This window comes from Sus scrofa, chromosome 18 (assembly GCF_054392235.1).
Source record: "Sus scrofa isolate SSC_HxYL_T2T_F1_AM1 chromosome 18, Sscrofa_HxYL_maternal_Yorkshire_Landrace_v2.0, whole genome shotgun sequence".
Classification (NCBI taxonomy): Eukaryota; Metazoa; Chordata; class Mammalia; order Artiodactyla; family Suidae; genus Sus; species Sus scrofa.
The window spans coordinates 33,465,557-33,485,551 of NC_139400.1; the positions used below are offsets into that span (position 1 = coordinate 33,465,557).

Consider the following 19,995-nt stretch of genomic DNA (forward strand, 5'->3'; position numbering starts at 1 on the left):
TAATAAGTAGGAAACACATCTAATTGAATAGCATTTATTGTGAGTTGGTCAAGTATGTTCATGTTTGCAGAAATAACCAGAATGTATAATACCTTAAAAAAGAAATACATGGGATATGAAATAAATGGGAAAGTAAGTAAGATCTCTTAAAAACTCACATTTCAGGATTTTAAAATGCTAATATCAAGGTGATGGTAGTGAGTCTATATTCAGACCAAATGGCTAAGGGGAAGAATGAGACAGTTCAGAGTGTACATCTAGACTTTGCCACAGATGAGCCATGTTATCACAGCTAGTCACTTACATCTCTTTGAATGTGTTTCCTTGTTGGAAAAATGGGAACAGTAGTGCCTATGTCAAGGGAGGTATTCTGAATTAACTGACATAATGTATGTAGGAACACTGGGCCACATTTTTCTGCTTTTACTGCTCCCTGTGTACTGAATGTTTTAGCCTTTGCTTTAGCCCCTGTTCAGTTTTTTTACTCTTGTGTTCATTTTCTGCTTTTTTTTTTTTTTTTAAATCAACACTTTTCCAGGGGACCACGCCCAAGGCATATAAAAGTTCCTGGGCCAGGTATCGAACCCAAGCCCCAGCATTGACAACTGCTAGGCCACCAGGGACTCCCATTTCCTCCTTTCTTTAAACCTTTTCTCTAGGCACCCTGTTTTAGAGTTGAGAATCTTCAGGAGGGGCTCATAGCTGATGAAAGACCCAATGCTCTTGACAGCATGAAAGAACATTATATGAAGTGTGCTTTTGTCTCCTGACTCCTGTCTGTAATTTTTGGCTTGGGTATTTTTGTTGTCGTGTAGTATTTATTTGGTGAGAACCCCATAACCATTTTTTTTTTAAAGATTTGAGTGTTTCAATCAAAAGGGAATAGTTTTCAACATGAATAATGCCCTAGTGTCAGTTATGAAAGGACGGCATTCTTCGGTTGTCATATATTTACTATCAGCATTGGTTGTGTTTCTCAATTGATGTCATTGAAGATTTGTATCTGCGGTGGAAAAACACAGCTGTCAAAGGGTGACTAACTGTGCAGCAGAGCGTCCCGCCACTGTTGACAGTAACTGCAGCCGTGTCTTCCATGTTGGCACCGTGTTAATACATTACGTGTGGAGCACTCAACCGTGACCTGTGCTAGAGCCACAGAATAGAAATGCAGCCGGAGACCCCCCACTCCAGTTGACATGTGGGTCAGTAAAAGAAAGGATAATCCTCAATAAATGGTTCTGGGAAAACTGGAAAGCTACATGTACAAGAATGAAATTAGAATGCTATCTAACTCCATATACAACAAACTCAAAATGGATTAAAGATAAATATAAGGCCAGATACTATAAATCTTCTCGAGGAAAACATAGGCATAATGCTCTTTGATGTAAATCACAGCAACATCTTATTTGATCCACCTGCTAGAGTAATGACAACAAAGACACAAACCAATGGGACCTAATTAAACTCAAAAGCTTTTGCACAGCAAAGGAAACCATTAAAAAGATAAGACAACCTACAGGATGGAACAAAAGTTTGCAAACAATTCAACAGACAAGGGCCTAATCTCCAAAATATACAAATAACTTATACAACTCAACCAGAAAAAAATAACTCGATTGAAAAATGGGCAGAAGACCTAAATAGACATTTCTCCAAAGACACATGGATGGCAAACAGGCATATGAAAAAAGCTCAGCATCACTAATTATTAGAGAAATGCAAATCAAAACTGCAACAAGGTACCACCTCACACCAGTCAGAGGGCCATCATGAACAAGTCAGCAACTAAAAAATTGCTGGAGAGAGTGTGGAAAAAGGGAACCCTCCTACACTGTTGGTGGTACACCCTCTATGGAAGACAGTATGGAGGCTCCTCAGAAAGCTAAATATAGAAGTACCATATGATCCAGGAATCCCTCTCCTGGGTATCTATCCAGACAAAACTTTCGTTGAAAAAGATACCTGCACCCCTATGTTTATCGCAGCGGTATTCACAATAGCCAAGGCATGGAAACAACCTAAATGTCCATGAACAGATGAATGGATTGAGAAGATATGGCACATATATACAGCGGAATGCTACTCATCCATTTAAAAAAAGATAAACTAATGTCATTTGCAACAACATGGGTGGAACTAGAGATTCACATACCAAATGAAGCCAGCCAGAAGGAAGACGACAAATACCATATGATATCACTTGTTTGTAGAATCTAAAATATGGCACTAATATGAAATTGGTGATGATCCTGTCTGCAAAACAGACCACGGTCAAGGAGAGCAGACTTGTGGTTCCCAGGGGAGAGGAAGCGGGATGGACAGACAGTTCAGGGTTTGGGGATGCAAACCATTATATTTGGAATGGATGGGCAATGGGGCCCTGCCGTAAAGCACAGGGAACTGTGTGTGATTGGGTCATTTTACCAGACAACAGAAATGGAAGAAACAGTGTAAACCAACTATACATTAATATAAAAAAATTTAAAAATAAACATACAAGAATAATCCTAAATTCAGTGTGATTAATATTACTAGAATTGTCTCAAACATGGGGACATCTGAAACAATTTGTAAAAATATCCTGGAACCCTTCACAGTCCCTTACTACTAGTAAGACGGGAATACAGAAGGTCGTTTCATCAGAGTGTTCAGATGGCATTGGTGGCTGACTGGGAGATGCAGGCAGTCAGGGTCAAAAATCCCTCTGTGCCTGAGAACAAGGTGCTGCCCCTTGCCTTACTCTGTCCGGGAAATGGGAATAATGTTCCAAGACTCATTCACATTGGGACAGTTTCTGCACCCAGGTTCGTCTTGGCACACTCTTCTTTATGAACACTTTTAATGTTAACATACTATAGTGTAATGCATAAAAATAGTTCAGTACAATGTGTTATAATGTATTTAGTTTTTTATATTTATTCAAATGACTGGTTGTATAGACTTCATAGAAAAACTCCTTTGGGAGTAATATCCATAATACATAGGTATATGCATTATTATATAGAGTATTTTAAGTTGTATAACTATGAAATACAATTGTACACTTTGCTGTGCAGCAGAAATTAGCACATTAGAAGTCACCTGTGCTTTGGTAAATATATGTGATTGTAGTTGAAATGAGACCAAGGTTGGCAGTCTTTGGAAGGAAAAATTATTTTTTACTGTGAGAGTACACACAAACATGATCTATCCTCTTAGTAAATGTTCGAGTGTGCAGTACAGCACTGTTGACTGTAGGGAAAATGTCGTACAGCAGATATGTGGAATTTGTAGAGAACTGAAAATGTATGCCTGTTGAAAAGCACCTCCATTTCCCGTTCACTCTAGTCCCTGGCAACTATCCTCCTCCCTGTTTGTATGAATTTGACTATATTAGATATCTTATGTATGTGGAATCATGCACTTTTTGTCCTTCTGGGACTAGCTAATTTTACTTGATATAATGCCTTCAAGTTTCATCCATTTTGTCACACAAGGTTTTTGGGTTTTTTTCTTTTTTTGTCTTTTTGTCTTTTACTGGGGCTGCTCCCGTGGCATGTGGAGGTTCCCAGGCTAAGGGTCTAAGTGGAGCTGTAGCTGCCAGTGAACAGCACAGCCACAGCAAAGCGGGATCCGAGCCCTGTCTGCGACCTACACCACAGCTCATGGCAATGCCGGATCCTTAACCCACTGAGCAAGGCCAGGGATTGAACCTGCAACCTCATGGTTCCTAGTCGGATTCGTTAACCACTGAGCCATGACAGGAACTCCACACAGGGTTTTTTGTGTATAGTGTAAGATGAAGGTCCAGTTTCATTCTTTTGCATGTGGACATCCAGTTTTCCCAGCACTAAAAATTGTTAGAGACTACCTTTTCTTTATTACATATTTTTGACACCCTTGTGGAAGATGAGTTGACCATATATGTGTAAGTTTATTTTTGGGCTCTCCATTCTGTTCCATTGGTCTATATGTCTGTATATGTGCCAGTACCGTACTGTTATAGTTACTGTAGTTTTGTAATGTGTTTTGAAGTAAAAAAGGGTGATGCCTCCAGCTTTTTTCTTTTTTCCTCAAGATTGCTTTGGTATTCAAGGTCTTTTGCAGTTCCATTTGGAATTTAGAATTTTTTTTTTCCTATTTTTGTTCAAAAAAATACCCCTGGAATTTTGATGGGGATTACATTGAACTTGTAGATTACTTTGAGTAGTATGAACGTTTTTAACAATATTAACTCTTCCAACTCATGGACATGGGATATCTTTCCATTTATTTGTGTTGTCTTTAAATGCTTTTATTAGTTTTATCTCATTTTCATTCTAGAAGCCTTTCACATCCTTAGCTGAGTTTATTCCTGAATATTTTATTCTTTTTGATACTGTTCTTTTTTTTTTTTTTTGTCTTTTTTTTGCTATTTCTTGGGCCACTCCCGCGGCATATGGAGATTCCCAGGCTAGGGGTCCAATCGGAGCTGTAGCCATCGGCCTACGCCAGAGCCACAGCAACGCGGGATCCGAGCCGCGTCTGAGACCTACACCACAGCTCACGGCAATGCCGGATCCTCAACCCACTGAGCAAGGGCAGGGACCGAACCCGCAACCTCATGGTTCCTAGTCGGATTCGTTAACCACTGCGCCACGACGGGAACTCCTTGATACTATTCTTAATTTCTTCTTTGGATAGTTTGTTGTTACTGTATTGAAATGCAACTGGTTTTGTTTATGTTGATTTTTGTATTCTGCGAATTTATTGAATTTATTAGTTTTAACAGTTTTTTGTATACTCTTTAGTGTTTATCTTGTAAGTAGAAATGTTATCTGGATAATTTTACTTCTTTTTAATTTGTATGCTTTTAAAACTCTTTTTTTTTTCCCTGATTGCTCTGGCTAGAATTTTCATTAGTATCTTGAATGAAAGTAGTAAGAATGGGCATTGCCTTGTTCCTGATCTTAGCAGGAAAGTTTTTCTTTTTTTTTTTTTTTTTTTTTTTAACCATTGAGTGTGGTGTTAGCTGTGGGCTTGTCACATGTGGTCTTTATTATATTGAGTTAAATTGTATTTATATTTAGCTTGTCAAGATCTTTTATCATAAAAGGAGGCTGAATTTTGTCAAAAGCCTTTTCTGCCTCTGTTGTGATGATCATGTGATTTTTATCCCTCATTCTGTTAATGAATGGTTTATCACATTGATTTGCATATGTCCAAGCATTATTGCATCCTAGGAATAAATCTCACTTGGTCATGGTGTATGACCCTTTTAATATCCTATTGAATTTGTTTTGCTGATATGTTGTTGAGGACTTTAGTGTTTGTGTACATTCGGGATATTTACGTGTAGTTTCTCCTCTTGTAGTGTCTTTGGCTTTGGTGTCTGAATAATGCTGGCCTTTTAAAATGACCTTTAAAGTGTTCTCTTTAACTATTTTGAAGAGATTGAAAAGTGATCAGCATTAATTCTTCCTTAAAATTGTGATATAATTCACTAGTGAATCAATCCGATTCTGGGCTTTTTTGTTGGGAGATTTCTGATTACTAATTCAGTCTCCTTACCGGGGTTATAAGTCTGATCAGATTTCCTGTTTCTTCATGAATCAGTCTTGGTAAGTTGTATGTTTCTACGAATTTATCCATTTCTTCTAGGTTATACAATGTGTTGGTGTATAATTGTTCATAGTAGTCTCACAGTTATATTTCTGTGGTATCAGTTGTAACATCTCCTCTTTTCTGGTTTTGAGTCTTTATCCTACGTAGTCTAGCTAAAGCTTTGTCAATTTAAGAAGTTTCTGCTCAAACCATCCAAGTGACATTTTTCCCCCCGTAAGGCCCTTTTATTACTGCACTTGTGACAGTGACTCTACTCATTAAGTTTTACTTCTGAGATATTTTGTCACTAATTTATTTAGTAAGATTAATTACAAGCGCATTATTTGAAATTAATGTGTTTTTTAATCATAATTTCTAAGCCTTTCTGTTTAGAAGGAAGTGGACACTTAAATAAATCTTCTAAAGTATTGACGATAGTAGACAGCTTTTGCTGAAAGAAACCTATTGTACATGATAGTTTTTCCTTCTCTCTGAAATTCGAAAAGACCTCTTTATGTATAGGAATCCTGTTATCTAGAAGAGGTGACAGTGTTCTTACGTTTTCTTTTGTTTCAAGGAAAGAGTAAGTCTTAGGTAAACTTTCAAAGGTTTTTTGGTTTTGTTTTGCACTTTTATATCCTCCTAATTAAAACTATAGGCTCTGGAAATATTGCATCAAAAATGTTGACATAACATCATTTACAGAGTTTTGAAAGATGGGGAGAGAAGCCTATTTTTAAATTTCTCTAGTTCTCTGAAAAGACCTCATTGACTTAAGACCAAAGAAACCACAGTGATGGTTTGGCAGAAGAAATAAAATTGAAGAATTAGTTTTTAGAGACATATACTTTTGTTATCCTGGCACAGATTTCATTATTCTATAAAAATGCAAGATGAATTTGGTTGGCAAAGATTTGCTGTCTGTTGACTTATAAAATAGCAAAATTTTACCTGAAGCAAGTTTGTGAAATTCTCACTCTGTTCTAATGTTTAATTTTCCTCTTTTTTGCCATAATATAGCTTTGCTGGCAGATGGCAACATTTGGATTATATTGAATTTGGTAAAATTCTCATAAGAATCTCCAAAAATTTTAGTATTTTTATGTGGGGAGAAAAAAATCACAATTTTTACATAGGTCTGCCAGAGTGGTAGAGGCAATTTATTAAGCATTTTTCTTATTTTCATACCCTGTATTACTTCACATTTAAATAGGATCGATGTCTAGGAAAAAGAACTTAAACTGTTTACTATGAATAAAATCCTAAGGGTGTTACAAACTTAGCCTAGTATCTTCCACATTTAAAAACTGTGTTCCTAAAGTAACAACTTGTGTTTTAAAATAATCAGTAGCCAAAGGTCAACATTTCTGTCAATATCTAAACAACTTTTCCTGTAAGTTCTCTCTAAAAATTCAAATTACAAAGGGGCAGTGTTTCAGGTTGCTGCCGCCTTATGTTATTTCTCTGCAAATCCTGGATTCTAGGTGAAGAAATGAACTTTTAGGGGAAAGACTGGTTAGTTCTTCAGTAAGTAAGACTCTTGGGCAGTTAGGGCCAAAACAGACGTATGTTCTGCTGAAGTTCAGCTTCAAGCAGTTCATGTCTTAGTAGGAATTTGGTGGACTTTGGTATTTGAGCTCTTTGCCTCAGCACGCATCCTCCTTGAAGTGGCACTAGAATGGTAAACGGCCTAGAGCAGAGGGTCTGGATTTCAGCCGTGAAGTCATTAAAGTTATGGAAGTAACTATTTCTGGGAGGCTTAGAACAGGTTTGTGGATCTGATGTGATTAGTCAGTTTTGTGATGAGACTTAACCTGGACACATGGACTGTTTTCCCTCAGAATCAAATTAGCGATCCCATTACAACTTCATCATTAGTATTTGCTCAGGCATATCTGTGAATATTTCATGGCTCAGCTTTTCAGAGCAGGTCCCCAACCTAGCCAGTGACCTTTCTATTTGCTCTCAGTCGGTGGCATCTTTAGAAAGACAGAGCTTGTTTACACCAAGCTGAACTTGGCTTTGTTGCTTTGACTCCATGGGGCTGCTCTTTCTGTTCACAAAGAGGCTGATTCCTTTACTTAGCTACTGTATGTGTTGTTTGCTTTGTTTTCTTTCCATCACGTAGCTCGTGATGGCCTGGACAAAAAATGTACATCCATTTTATAATCATCCTTTTCTTAAAAGCAGTCCAAAGATGTAATACTCCAACAGCACATTCTTCTAAATTGATCAAAATTGTTCAGTTTTATAGCACTACTTATGTAAATTAAGATATATTACAAGGAGGATAATTAATCCAATCTAGGAATATTTATCCACGTGGCATAGGTAAGCAAGAATTTCACAGTAGAATATAATCACTCTCTTAGACAGATACAATTTATTTTGTATTACTTTAATATGTAATTCATATTGTGTGCAGTATCGTTCATTCTAAGACTTTTATAATGGTTGAGTCCCTGTAGTAGAAATACAGTGAGAAAACTTTCAAGTTCAGAGGCTGTAGTAAAAGTAATTCTACAGTCTTAGCGTCGTCTTTTTAGTTATCCAGGTTAATACTGGACAGCACATCCTTCTTGCGTCTGGACACCTTCAGTCGGGGATCTTACACCTCCTGAAATTCGGCATGTTCAGAATAGAAACAGTTCTTGGAGTTCCCATCGTGGCTCAGTGGTTAACGAATCTGACCAGGAACCATGAGGTTGTGGGTTCGATCTCTGCCCTTGCTCAGTGGATTAAGGATCCGGTGTCACCGTGAGCTGTGGTGTGGGTCACAGACGTGGTTCGGATCCCGAGTTGCTGTGGCTCTGGCATAGGCCGATGGCTACAGCTCCTATTCGACCCCTATAGCCTGGGAACCTCCATATGCCAGGGAGCAAAAAGACAAAAAAACAAAACAAAATAGAAACAGTTCTTTTTTTACCTCTAACACACCCCTCCTGTTTACCATCTCAGTCTGTGTACCTCTGTCTACAGAAATGGGGGCATTGCTCATTTCGACCCCTTTCTGATCCCCACATCTAAATACTATTGATTCCACTTGCAGAACGCCCAACGAATCTCTTCCCAAGTAAGTCTTCATTGCCAGCACCTTTTTTGCAACCCGCCACCTTTGCTGCAGGAGCCCCTGTGGGGTCTCCTGCCATTGTTCTTGTCTCTCCTTCAATCCATTTTTTCTAAAACAGATCTGATGGTCATTTCCCTCAGCATGTTCAAGTCCCTTTGCCTTGAGGATGAAATCTGGCGTGAAAGACCCTGCATTTACCTGACTGCCTCCCACCTCGTACGTCTTGCCAGCCACGGTGTTTCCAAGCAGGAGTGCTGTTGCATTTTATGGTTTTCATCCGTGGAATGACCCCCTCTCTCACAGGGTGGTTAGCTTCTGCCCACACACATTTTGAAATGCCCCTAACAGGAGGCGGCACCGTCCCTGAGGACGGCTATCTGCCCTCCCCCAGGGCCTACCTACTTTTTTTTGTTTTGTTTTTGTCTTTTTGTCTCTCTAGGGCTGCACCTGTGGCAGTTTGGAGGTTCCCAGGCTAGGGGTCTAATCAGAGCTACAGCTGCCGGCCTACGCCACAGCAATGCCAGATGCGAGCCATGTCTGCAACCTACACCACAGCTCACGGCAACACCAGATCCTCACTCAACGCACTGAGCAAGGCCAGGAATCGAACCCGCAACCTCATGGTTCCTAGTCGGATTCGTTAACCACTGAGCCACGACAGGAACTCCCTTTCTACCTTTTGTACTGCACCTAGCTGCTTACCTTTTACTTTTCTTTGAAGGCTTGTTTTAGGGTGCTCTCCTGTGAAGCCATCCTGAACCCCTGACCCTAATTTCCCCAGAAGGCTTCCTTAACCCCCGTGTACAATCTGTTCTCAGAACTCACTCTGTGTGGTGGTGCCTCTGTCTGCTGCCCCCTGACTGGGAGCTCCTTCAAGGCAAAGGCCAGATCTTGTTCAGCCCTGCATTCCCAGTCCCTGGCTCAATGGTGGACCTCTATCTGATGAAGCATTTGAACTCAAATAACTGACAGTATTCTCTCGGATCTATTAAGCGTCAGAGTAATTCATCTATAACGAGGATACTGATTAATAGACATTAGATATGCGCATACAATTGACAGTCTTCTAGAAAGTTAAACCTGAGTTGGAATGGACTTCAAAGCAGCTGAGAGTCAGTTGTCATCCTAATTTCCACCCACTACACAGTGAAATGCAATCTGCTAAGTGACATTGTACAGATCACTTCCCATGGCCCAGACCTGAATAAATTGCAAATAACACAACACTGATGTCCCATCTTGCATATCCAGAACATTTGTGCTGTGACAGAGATGTTTTACGTTATTGAAATCTCCTCTATAAACGAAATGGAGTTTCTTGGAAAAAACGCTCCTGCAATCTAAGCTGGGATTGTAGTGTTCTTTAAAGCTGTTTTAATATTCTTACTTTTTGAAGTATCTGGGTACTTTTCAAAAAGACATTTTTGTAGCAAAGGTAGAATGTTTTTATTTAACCAGATACACAACTGTGCTTGTTTTCACTCAATGTTCCACCCACACTGCTTGCTTCTGACTTTTGCATATGTAAATAAGGATTAACAAAGCAACAGCTAAAAATGTGTGCGTATAGATAATTACGAAAAAAGGAAGTTGTAGTTCCAAAGTGATTGAAGATCTAACCAGGAAGCTAGATTCCACCCGTTTTGTAAACCTCATTTCGGTGGTCAAAGGGCTTGGCTAATATTTCATCTTCTAAGACCATATTATTCCCTTAAAAAAGGTTAATAAGGTGCCAAATCAGGTTTTATGCAAATTCTGTTTGCTTCCATTGAAAAGTACGACAAATGTATTTTTACCTGATTAACTTGAAGTATAAATCACAGTTTTGTGATTCTTTTGAAGTTATATCAGACGTATGACTTGAGTGTTTAACATAATGTTTGTGAGGTATCCAAAGGGAAATTGGTGACAGTCTTTACAAATCTTAAGTTAGTATTTGGTTTTATAATATGTGCAAATAGACATATTACAATATGTACAAATCTTCCTCAGGATTTCCTTTTTATTTCTGGGAAGTCATTTTAGTGAATAAAAGCTCTATCAGAGTCACTTCATAGAGAAATTTACGCTTTTACTTAAGCAGTCATGTAGCATTTAATTCTTGTGACTGTTATACTAACTTTCTCTTTAACCAGGGCATGGGGGCAGTGATGATAGGATCAGACACATCGACCCAAAGAGACAAATGAAAAAATAACTACAAAATCATTTTGTTCAAGCATCAAAATGCTTAAGTACATTTAAACTCTCAAAAAAATGTTTCTGGAATAAATTACAAAAACACACCTGTTACTCATTAACAAATTTTCCATAAAGAAAGTTCCACATCTTCAGGGTTGACTGAGACAGCAATTGGGTAAGAAATGAACAGCAATCTCATGTAAACTCTTAAAATATATAGATGGGGGAGTTCCAGTCGTGGCGCAGCGGAAATGAATCTGACTAGGAACCATGAGGTTGCGGGTTCGGTCCTTGGCCTTGCTCAGTGGGTTAAGGATCTGGCGTTGCCGTGAGCTGTGGTGTAGGTCGCAGATGCGGCTCGGATCTGGCGTTGCTGTGGCTCTGGCGTAGACCTGTGGCTACAGCTACAATTAGACCCCTAGCCTGGGAACCTCCATGTGCTGGGAGTGGGGCCCTAAAAAAAAAGACAAAAAGACAAAATACATATATACATATATATAAATGTGTTTATCAGCTGTGACAGTTCTGATACGTAGGTAACCACTTGTTTGACAAACGGAAACTACCATTTAAGTGTGTAACGTTATATTTTAAAATTCAGAAGTGGTTTTCAGATTCAGGTGATTACTCTTATTTAATAGTATCCCTCCTACCGCCTGAGTTGATTGCATTATTATCCGTAGAACTGTGTGTGTTTGTAACTGAAATATTTTCAGTACTTTTTTATTTGTAGGACTGGAAGTCTGGCCAAGAGTTGTCATACCTGCAAATTGTGCAGTTGTCCGGTGGGGTGGTAATTAAAGAGACACAGCTCCTGATCTCCTCCTCTATGCGGTTAGCCCCCACATCCATGGGTTCCACATTTGCAGTCAGCCAACTGAATTAGATCTGCAGTTAAATCAGCAGGTGTAGAACCTGCCAGATCCTGAGGGTCAACTGTACCTACAGTGTTTTACATGAGGGGCTCTGCCTGTATCACCACATCCCTGCTACTTGATTCAGCCTCTTTCGTGGCTCTGGTCATTCTAGTCAACTCATCTCTGTAGCCGTTCTTTACATTTTACCATCTTTTCCACCATTAAAGTTTCTGTTGGTGACCATAGTAGTTCAAGAACAGAAGGAATGAAGGAAAAAACAAAAAATCCCAAGCTGCCCTCTGTGCTTACCAACCAAAAGAGGGGAGAGACCTGCCAAGTGGTCTTGAGTAATTCTTCTGCAGACTAGATTTCCCACTGGTGTATTGATGATGAAAGCTCCGCCTAGACTTGGTCTGACCAAGATAAACACCAGCTCTGTACTACTACAAAGTACTCTAAGGACTGGAATTTTAATTTTATTTTGCTTCAGACCCTGTAAAGATTTCGCAAATATTTCAGGAATTCCAAATATCTTAGACTTTGATGCGACTTTCCACAAAGTGCTTCCTACCTGGGGATTGGATACCACAGCTATGTGGAAATAATTGTGCCTTACGTTCACTTACTAAAGAGCCCAGAAAGCCAAAACAGGCATCAGCAGCTACGTTTTCTGGAGCTAATTCAGTACAAATGAACTTCCCAGAAGTCAAAAAACTGTCAGCCCAAATTGCATCTGCATCTAGTATGGGTAAAAGCTGTGGTGTTTCTGAGCGTGTCTTCTGTTGTACTTGATGGACCTGCTGCTGCCTTCCCCCAAAAACAGACTGTAAGATCCCTCCCAGGGCTGCTTTCCTCTCAGAGAGATTGGTATGAGGAAGATGAAGCCAAGAGTCTTTTACCTTTGGAGCTGCCTGAAACAGTTGAGGAGTATTTGCTTTTAAATGTAAGTCATTAAGAATAGGATGCACTAATAGTATATTACTTTAACCATTTCAGAGCCTTCCAATTTAAAAAATCTGTAAAGCAAAATATTTTCAGGCCCTTATGTCTAGCCCCAAACACATTAGCCTCCACTTGAAGTTCTGTCACATGAGAGATTAATCCTTGCAAGATCCTGTAAAGCAGGTGCCAGCTGACTGTTGACCCACATGGATTTATACTGCAACTTACTAAAAACAATATGCTGTACTAATTAGTGATCATTGTACCCTGTTGGTTGGAAACACTGTAAACTAATTTTCACATTTATAGGATGATGCATTAATTCTGTGGCATTTGAAAGGATTTGTTTTTTTGTTTTGTTTTTAAATCCAGTTTATATAACACATCCACCTTTTATTTTCATATCAAAAACCAGAATAAAACCAGACTGATGTTCTCACATAAGCTTCAAAGTTGTGGGTATGAGAACAGTATGAATATACATTGATAAATTTCTGTAGGTGACTAATTATTGGTTTATGCAGTATGTCATGCTCACTTTTACACCATTGTGTTTTATTATTTAAACCTCTTTCTAGGAATTTGCATGCATATGCAGACTTTATGCTGTAAAGTTACATTAATTTATCAGTTATTTAGCCTGTCTTCCTGTATATAAGTTCTAAAAATCTTGTTTTCCATCTTATGAAAAGTTATTCTTTTTTTGAACTATCTGGACCAAGTAAAATTATAATGCAAGACATGACAAATGGTTCTCTTTAAAATTAGATGCTTCAAGCTAATGCCTCTGAACTATCCTGCTATGAGGGAGAAAAAGGAAAATGCTTATGAGAGATTATATCTTCTGTCTTTCCTGAAATCTGATTTTGTGCTAATGCACTTGCTAGACTTGTTCAGAAGAAAATGGTACAGATGTAATATGATTTCTCTGCTTTGGATATGGAGGTTTAATGACATTGAACACTCCATAAATGAAATGTAGACTTTAGAGATAATTTTATCCTGTTATTCTCGGGGCTTTAGCGATCTTGAGAGCAACAAAATGGAGCTGTATCTTTGAAGGGAAAAGGAAAACATCCAGTAGACAGCAAGAGTAAGAATGAAGGTGAAGCCCATGGCATTTCCCTTTCATTATGAAAGTGGTCATTACCCATCCCAAGCCATTCCCAAATATGGTCGTACCTTAAATTTCAAGACGTTATCCCAGGATTCCTTCTTTCTTTGTCATGTTGAAGAAACAGATAACTTTGTAGTATCTTTTCATCATAATAAAAAGTTTTAGTGCAGAGTTTTTGAAAGATCCTCCCAAAGTTTAGATTGATAAAACTTTAAAGAATATTTTTTGTTTCTTCTGTTAAGATTTGCATCATGTCAGCGTTTTAGGCTGTAAATTGTTTTTGAAAGGAAGCTTACAGATAATGTGCAAAAATGGGTTAAGATTCAGAGTACTTCTGAGTTGATAACTCTCTTCTCCAAGTTGGTCTTTTTATTAATCCTTCTTTTCTCCCCTCTCGTTTTCTCCATTGTTCTTTTTTTTTCACTTTTTCTTTCTCCCTCCTCTCTCTCTTCCCGTTCCTTTTTTCCCCTTCTTTGTCGTGTTTCACTATTAGTTCATCTTTCTTTCTAGTTTCTGGATATTGTCTGGATTTTAATGACGCCATTTTATGAAACAGTAACACAGTGTTCAAAATGACCAAGTTTTTTCAGAAAGTATCATTTTGCTTAATAGGTAAAGGAATGCTTCTGGGTCCTATTAGTAAGAATTAGCATTGTGTGTGCGCTTTCTATGTTAAAGTTGCTGGGCTGTGATGGTTATTACTAGGAATTGTCTTCATTTATACTTCAACAGTTTTATGAGGGCAGCGCTATTAAGTTATGAGAATGTTGTTTGCCTGGAGACCCTTTGCATGTTGGAATTGGTGTTTGAGCCCACAAACTATCTCTGGGAACTGCACTCTTTAGCCCTGTCTCCTTTCCATGGTGTTCCACTCAGGCAAGAACTCAGTTACTGTTTCTGATTTTCTGTAATCCTATTTTTTCTCCACACATCTTTATATAAAACTCTTTAGAACTGTGTTGTGATTATTTGTCATTAACTTGATTACTAAGTTGTTATATTTGATGGATAGCTATGAAGAATAATCCCTTTGGTTTTGTTAAAAGGATAGAGTAGTATATCATGATGTCTTAAGTGAAAATGTGATTTGTTGAATAAACGTTATCCTTGTGGCCTGGGAAGTGATGCTGTGTTTTTGTGCATTGTCTGTAGCTGATACTGTTTGATACTCTTGAGGATACATACCATCAGGCCTTGCTGATGAACTCATCGCATCCTATTCTCAAGCATCTTTATTCCCTCTTGGTCCTTGGAGCTTGTGAGGAGTGCCCAACTACCTTATCACCAAATAGGAATAATTGAGAAAAACTCAGAACCATCCTAACTATTCATCATGAATTGGGGGAATCCAAATTCAATTCCTTAAGCAAATTCCCTATAGGATAGGAGAAAGAGACCTCAGACCTATTTGAAATCAGTTGCAGAAAACTTGGAAATACATTCTACTTTCCAATAAATATCTAACTCAGTGCTACCAAATGTTTGATGTTTTGATTTTTAAGTTATGAACCAAAACTTTTATTTAGGCAAAGATTGTTGGAGGAGTCTTACATCACCTTTAATCTTAAAATGCCTACATTATGAAAATGATAATTTATAGGTAGATTGTATGGTCAAGTGATTGCAGCATGAAAAATCTTAAGAATTATATGTGATTCTTTAAAGACTTATTTCTATCTCTGTTAGATCCTTAATGTTTTTACTAGAAAATAAGTGGTTTGTTTAGAATTGTCATTGTTTATTGATTATTTTAATAACACTACTTTTGCAATAGAATTGAAGGTGATTTGTTGAAGATATCATTTTAAAATCTCTCACTAGATTGGGAGTAGGCACGAAGGAGTTTAACTTTCTTCTATAATAGCAATAGTCAGATAATATAAAGGAAATAGATTCCCTAGAATTTCAAAATAAGAAAGGCAGTTGACCTTTGAACCACCTGGATTTGAACTGTATGGGTCCACTTATATGTGGATGTTTTTCAATAATAAATCCTACAGTACTACATGGTTGGTGGTTGGTTGAATCTGCAGAGGGGGAGGAACTGCAGTTACAGAAGCCAACTATTCATTCCATGGGGATTAACCCCCACATTGCTCAAGGGTCAGCTATACTACAGAATGAGTTCAAAGAATGTGTAAAACCTACATGGACAAAGGCAACAATTTAAGAGTTCAAGAAATATTAGAGTAGACTTTAATTCATGGGGATCTCCCTTTTTCTTGAATAGAAATATAAGTTGAAAATGTCTTTTTGTTGTTGTTGTTCTAACAGATACATTATGAAGCCATAACAATTTAAAAAAACAGTATAATTTTATACTCAGGAGATCTTTAGAACAAAAAGTTCAAAAACCAAACCCAGTTTATATAATAAATATGCACTTCTCAACCAAATGAAACTGGGACAGAAAGGAAAAAGGAAACTGCCATTTAATATCACTACTAAATTTCAGACAACTTGAAGATTTAAACAAGAAATATGGGTTACTATTCATATAATCTTTGGTTAAAACGAAATTTTTTGAATAGGATGTCAACCTCAAACTATCAATCAAATTGAAAGAATTGGCTAATATTTTTAAACTGTAGATGTGAAAAAGCCATAAGAGTTAAATAGAACATAACGAAGTGTAGTATTTGCCATATGTATCGGAAACAGTGTCTACAAGGCATTTTTTAAAAATCACCAATTAAAAGAAAGCCTGCAAAGAAAGAAGTGGACAATGGTAATAAAAAGCCAAGTCAGAAATACAGATGACTAGTAAAGAGGAAGTGCTTGACCTCAAAAGTCATTTAAAAGTGCAACTTAGAGCCCTTTACAATTTTGCATGGTATGGTTTATTTTCTTAATGGGTGTGTATGTCTGTCTCCCCTGCTAGCCTGAGTTCACTTAGCACAGGTCTTTAGTCTTGTTTTTTTGTTTTTTTGTTTTTTTTGAATACTCCCACTACCTTTCCCAATGCCAGTCTCATAGTTGGATAGATGAAAGGATGAAGAGATAGATGATGGATGAAATGAATTCTGGAGTTACATAATATCCTTAATTCGTTACTGCTGATTATAGATGAAGAATAAAGATTGAGACTGCTTTTAAGTTCTTAGCTTCTGTAATCATGGTGAATTATATGTTCACAGTGAATAAGAATTTTGAGTTAAGGGATTTGAATGGGTTTTGGCATGACTGTTTTATTGCTCATGATTTTCAACATACTTTAAAACAAATAGGCTATTAATGTTTGATAATTCTTGTCACAAGATAAATCTAATTCTCTAGCCACTGTTAAGAGGCCATAGGAGGTATCCAGCTGTTAAGAATGTGGTGCAGGGGTAGAGAGGGATGTATGTTACAGAATATAGTATTATTTATTGTCTACATTCTTTTATTAGAACATAAATTTCAAGAGGCTAGACTTTGGTTGTTGACACTATAACACTGCCTGGCATACATGAGGTACTCAATTTTTTTTTTTTTGAATGAATAAAAGGCCCTGATTCAGTTTTGTGTCCTCTTTAATTTTATAAATCATGCATGTTTTTACATCACCTTGATAACCATCATAAGTAGCAGCAAAATATTCTATTGAATGACACATGATGTACATAATTATTTCTGATATTAGCTATTAAGTTGCTTGTTTTTGCTATTATACATAATGCTATAGTGAATGTTGCTGCTTATACTTTTTTATTATGTGATTATTTTGTTATGATAAATTCCTAGAAATAGCCTTACAAATGCATATATAGGTTGAACATATATTTGGGCTCCTGATATAAATTTCCAGTATATTTATTAGAGCTACGTAAGTAACGTCAGTTATTTCATTTGGTGTATGAACTACCCTGTGTTTTCATAGCCACAGAGTCCTGCAGTCCTCATAAAGGGGCTTTGAAAATATTTTATTCATTTGAAGATTTACATAGGAAGTCTGAATCCTCATAAATAATACATTCATAGCAGCAGAAAAAGGCCATGTAATTTTGAGTCATAGCAAATTGACAGCAAGGGTACTGTATTCTTTCATCATGTAATATGGAGAAAATACCAAGAAGATAATAACTGGTATTAATTCCTCAAAGTGTTTAAACATGCCAGTTAAGTAGAAAACAGGGAAGTATCTTCGTGAATATTGAAGATAGGCTTATTATCTTTTTCCTTCCTTCCCTGACTTTTTTGGTGGAGGAGGAGGAAGGCTTTGGTTTTTAATTCATTCCTTATAGAATGCATCAGCATTTTCTAACTATACATATCTTTTCTAACTGTACATGTCTCAGAGGAGACATTATCAAGGTGGTACCAGTTTGTTTTGTATCCTGAATTGTTGAGATTTATAATGACTCAGTGCCATCAAATTTATATTTTTGCAGCCCTTTGAAACTGCACACTTTTGTCAAATGTCTGTAAAGCTTTGTCCTTTGTCTGTGACAGTTAGGATCTGTCTGTCTCTTTGTGCCTCAACTTCTCCCTGACGAAAGTGTGTTAAGCTTTCCTCATTTCCTTATGGCATTAGCATTCCATACTCCCCACTCACGGTTTTCTTTTGATTATTGTTTACAGTGTATCTCATTTTTAGACACCTTCTACAGGATGTTCACAATAAAATGTTTTTAATGAGTAAACAATGCACCACAGTGAATAGATTAAAGAGTTGTCGGAGGTGCTGGACTGTGAGGTGGTAGGGAGTTTTCCAGAAGTTCGTGGGGTTGTGAGTGAGCATAGTTCTTTACAGATGTGTTATTCTTTGTCTTATTCTAACAGGTAGAATTGGCAACACATTTCCCTTCAGGTAAAATGACAGGAAGATGAGGGTAAAAGACTCGCCAGGTCCCTCAGTCATGGTTAATAGGATCCATCAGTATTTTTCTCTTTGGAGAACTGCCTATTGGAGTGGATTAGGAATTTCACATAATCATATAAAACCATAGTAATACTTTCAAAGGAGTTTTTGACATTAAAGGAGAAAAACAACACCATTAGTTCAATACGCAAAAGAGTTTTGATGAAGAGAATTTAGTTTAAAAGATGAGCAAATTCTATGGAAAACTGTTAGGCTGTGTTCACATGACTACTAAAAATCTTTTGATTTCAGTTTTAAGAAAATGTCTCCAGAAGTTAGTTTTTCGGACTTAAGCGCGTGATAGTAAAGAAAGGGGTAGGTCATGGGGATTGACTCCAGAGTTGTCATCCACATCAGACTGTGTTCGAAGCTTAGGATCCCACACTCTAAATTGAGAATCGTTCTCCACTTCCTTATTTTGGTTTTGAATCTATTTTTGCTTTTTTTTTTTTTTTTTTCTCTCCTATTTTAGCTCTTCTTTTTCTCAGATCATCTTAATTCTATGAAATGGCTAAAAGAATCTTTGCTAACCCCTTTCTGAGATTCTAAAATAGAACTAAGCTGCTTTTCAACCTTAAATGAATCTCTCCCTTCTAAATTATGACTTTAATTTCCAAAGAACAAATTAAATTGCATCTTCATGTTAGTTTCTTCGATCATTGAAATAGCCTCTGCTTTTACTGTACATACATCACAATGTTATAACTGCTGTGATGGGACATCATGGTTATATAGTTTTGTTATACTTTGCTTGGCTTTTTTTTTTAAAGCTTTCAGTTTTTAAAATTTTTTTATTACAGTTGATGAACAATGTTCTGTCAATTTTTGTTGTAGAGCGAAACGACCCTGTTATACATTTATATACTTTGTTTTTCTCATAATATTTTTCATCACAAATGATTGGATATAGTTCCCTGTGCTATACAGCAGGACCTCATTGATTATCCATTCCAAATACAATAGTTTTGCACCTACTAACGCCCAAATCCCTCCCCCTCCCCCTTGGCAACCACAGATGTGTTCTCCATGTCCATAAGTTTGTTTCTGTTCTGTAGATAGGTTAATTTGTACCATATTTTAGATTCCAGGAGTTTCTGTTGTGCCTCACTGGGTTAAGAACCCAACTATCCATGAGGATGAGGTTTCAATCCCTGGCCTTGCCCAGTGGGTTAAGGATTTGGTGTTGCCATGAGCTGTGGCATAGGTGACAGATGCGTTTTGGATCCCATGTTGCTATGGCTGTGGTGTACCCCTCTCCAATTTGACCCTTGACTTGGGAACTTCCATATGACACAGGTACAGCCCGAAAAAGAAAAACCAACAAACATATTGTATATTCTACCTTTAAGTGATATAATATGGTATTTGTCTTTCTCTTTATGACTTCACTTAGTATGAGAATCTAGTTCCATCCATGGTGCTG

General features: G+C 37.4%; 1 protein-coding gene across 34 annotated transcripts in view; it reads left to right on the forward strand.

Moving 5' to 3' along the window:
- The window catches only part of CADPS2 (calcium dependent secretion activator 2), a 489,830-nt gene that overhangs the window by 217,310 nt on the left and 252,525 nt on the right, over positions 1-19,995 (forward strand). The gene's annotated exons all lie outside the window — the stretch shown is intronic.